This window comes from Apium graveolens, chromosome 5 (genome assembly GCF_009905375.1).
Source record: "Apium graveolens cultivar Ventura chromosome 5, ASM990537v1, whole genome shotgun sequence".
In the NCBI taxonomy this organism is placed as follows: domain Eukaryota; kingdom Viridiplantae; phylum Streptophyta; class Magnoliopsida; order Apiales; family Apiaceae; genus Apium; species Apium graveolens.
In genome coordinates this window covers 109793481-109797157 of record NC_133651.1, presented here as the reverse complement: position 1 = coordinate 109797157, position 3677 = coordinate 109793481, and the positions used below count along the sequence as shown (strand labels likewise).

Sequence of the window (3677 nt, the reverse complement as noted above, 5' to 3'; positions counted from 1 at the left end):
GCCTAAAATTGATGACATTCAGTCAAGCATCATTCATCCGGCTATTTAGGCCAATACTTTTGAAATCAAGCCGGGCACTATTCAGATGGTGCAGAATTCTATTTCTTTCAGAGGGGCTGCGACTGAAGATCCCAATATGAATATCAGGAATTTTGTCGAGATCTATAGTACTTTCAAATATAATGGTGTCACTGATGAGGCTATCAAGCTGAGGCTTTTCCCATTCTCTCTGAGGGACAAAGCTAAGGACTGGTTATATTCTTTACCAGCCGGGTCCATCACTACTTGGGAAGTTCTTGTGTAAAACTTTCTGGTGAAGTTCTATCCAATGGCCAAAACTGCAGCTATGAGGAGTGCTCTTACTTAGTTTGCACAGCAACCAGGAGAATCTATGTGCGAAGCTTGGGAGCACTACAAGGAGATGTTGAGAAAGTGTCCATATCATGGGATGCCTGACTAGATGGTGATCACTGGTTTCTACAATGGTTTAGGGGTCCAATCTCGAACCATGTTCAATGCAGCTTCTGGAGGCGCCTTGTGGGCCAAAAGCTATACTGAGGCCTATAATCTCATTGAAACTATGGCTGAAAACGAGTATCAAAACCCAACTCAAAGGATGATGCCTGGGAAATTAGCATGTATTCTGGAAGTTGATGCAGCTACAACTATTGCAGCACAGCTCACGGCGCTGACTATGAAGGTCGATTCTTTAACCAACTATGGCGTAAATTAATTATCTAGTGTCTGTGAGCTTTGTGCAGGCTCTCATGCTACGGATCAGTGTTCTCTTGTTAATGAATCTGTTTAGTATGTGAATAATTTCCAGAAACCGCAGCAGCCTGTGCCCACTACTTATCATCCTAATAACAGAAATCATCCTAATTTCAGTTGGAGCAATAATCAGAATGTTGTTCAGCAGTCATATCAGCAAGCTGCATATAAACAGTTTAATCCACCTGGATTCCAGCAACCTCAACAATTTGCTCAAAGGAAACCATATCCTCAACAAGGAGGTGCTGCTCCACCTTCTAGTGCTGATTTCGAGGAGTTAGAGCTGTTGTGCAAAAGTCAGGCTGTTTCTATCAAGACCTTGGAAAATCAAATTGGACAAATAGCCAATCTCTTGCTCAATCGTCAACCTGGCACACTTCCCAGCGATACTGAAGTGCCAGACAGGAAGGAAGCGAAAGAGCAAGTCAAATTTGTCACCTTAAGGTCTGGAAAAGTTGCTGATGCTGAAAAAGAAAAAGATGTAGAAGTTAAAGTTTTAGATGAAGAAGGAATGCAAAAGGAGAAAGAGGGGGAATCAAGAAAGACTACTATTGAACACACTATGCCTGAGGGTAATACAGAGGAGAAACAGCTCTATCCTCCACCACCTTTTCCTAAGAGATTGTAAAAATAAAAGATGGACAAGCAATTTGGTAAGTTTCTGGAGGTGTTCAAGAAACTTCACATCAACATACCTTTCGCTGAGGCTCTTGAGCAAATGCCTAGTTATACGAAATTCATGAAAGGTATTCTTTCGAGGAAGGTGAAACTGGATGATCTTGATACCGTTGCTCTGATGGAAGAGTGTAGTGTTGTGGTACAACAAAAGTTACCTCCAAAGCTTAAGGATCCAGGTAGCTTCACCATTCCTTGCACCATTGGAAAGTTGTCATTTGTCAAGTGCCTTTGCAATTTGGGAGCAAGCATCAATCTGATGCCATTGTCTACCTTCAAAAAGCTGAATGTACCTGATCCGAAGCCCACCTATATATCTCTACAATTGGCTGATCATTCGATTACATACCCATGAGGCATCGTGGAGGACGTGCTAGTAAAGGTGGACAAGCTCATCTTTCCTGCAGATTTTGTCATTCTGGATTTCGAGGAAGATAAGAAGATTCCCATAATATTGGGAAGACCTTTCTTGGCTATAGGTCGTACCTTGATAGATGTGCAAAAATATGAGCTCACTATGAGGGTACAAGATCAAGATGTGACATTCAATGTGTTCAATGCGATGAAATTCCTTACAGAAGATGAGGAGTGCTTCAAGGTGGATTTGATCGATTCTGCAATTACTTTAGAACTTGATCATGTGCTAAGGTCTGATGCCTTAGAAACAACCTTATTGGGGGATTTTGATAGTGAAGATGATGAAGGCAATGAGAAGTTACAATATCTGAATGCTTCTCCTTAAAAACGGAAGTTAGACATGCTATTTGAATCTCTTGGTAATACTGATCTCAAGAATTCTGAGGGAAAGCTCAAACCATCTATTGAGGAAGCACCTACTTTGGAGCTTAAACCAGTGCCTGGCCACTTGAGGTATACTTTTTAGGTGATGCATCTACTTTGCCTGTTATTATTGCATCTACTTTGCCTGTTATTATTGCATCTGACCTTTTAGGTAGTGATGAGGACAAGCTCTTGAGAATTCTGAGAGAATTTAAATCGGCCATCGGATGGACTATAGTAGATATAAAAGGGATCAGCCCTTCATACTGCATGCATAAAATTTTGCTAGAGGAAGGTAGCAAGCCGACTGTTGAGCAACAGCGAAGGCTTAATCCTATCATGAAAGAAATGGTGAAGAAAGAAATTCTAAAATGGCTGGATGCAGGAATCATATATCTTATTTCTGACAGTTCTTGGGCGAGCCCCGTGTAATGTGTACCTAAGAAAAGGAGGTATTACTGTGGTAGCAAATGAGAAGAACGAGCTCATCCCCACTCGAACAGTCACATGATGGAGGGTATGCATGGACTACAGGAAGTTGAATAAAGCCACGAGGAAGGATCACTTCCCTCTTCCATTCATTGATCAGATGTTTGACAGGTTGGCTGGTCATGAGTATTATTGTCTTCTGGATGGCTATTCGGGCTATAATCAGATTTGCATTGCACCAGAAGATCAAGAGAAGACTACTTTCACTTGTCCATTTGGCACGTTTACTTTTCACAGAGTTACTTTTGGCTTATGTGGTGCACCTGCCACTTTTCAGAGATGCATGATGGCCATATTCTCTGATATAATTGGAAATAATATCGAAGTGTTCATGGACGACTTCTCCGTCTTTGGACATTCATATGATGAATGCTTAAATAAACTCCATTTGGTGCTCAAAAGGTGTGTTGAGACCAATCTGGTGCTCAATTGGGAAAAATGTCACTTCATGGTGCCACAAGGCATCATTCTTGGCCATAAGGTCTCTAGTAAAGGTCTTGAGGTGGATAAAGCCAAGGTGGATGTCATTGAAAATCTTCCACCGCCTATTTCTGTGAAAGGAATCCGTAGCTTTCTTGGTCATGCGGGTTTTTATCGACATTTCATCAAGGACTTCTCTAAGATATTTAAGCCATTATGCAACTTTCTTGAGAAAGATGTGCCTTTCAAATTTGATGATGAATGCTTGGCAGCATTCGAGACTCTCAATAAGAGTTTAATCACCGCACAAGTTATTACGGCACCTGATTGAAGAAAACCTTTTTAGATGATGTATGATGTAAGTGATTATGCAGTGGGAGCAGTTCTTGGGAAACGAAAGACTAATATCTTTCATGTGGTCTACTATGCTAGTAAGACGCTAAATGGAGCCCAACTGAACTACACCACTACTGAGATGGAGCTCTTGGCTATAGTTTTTGGTTTTGAAAAAATTCAATCTTATCTACTTGGGACAAAGGTGA

The 3677-nt window shown here is 41.1% G+C and overlaps 1 non-coding gene across 1 annotated transcript; it reads right to left on the bottom strand.

The window, feature by feature from the left end:
- Positions 1–342: 342 nt before the first annotated feature.
- Positions 343–450, bottom strand: LOC141662887 (small nucleolar RNA R71). Its single transcript, XR_012550989.1, has one exon. It is a non-coding gene; the product is annotated as a small nucleolar RNA R71 (small nucleolar RNA).
- Between the last annotated feature and the right edge of the window lie 3227 nt (positions 451–3677).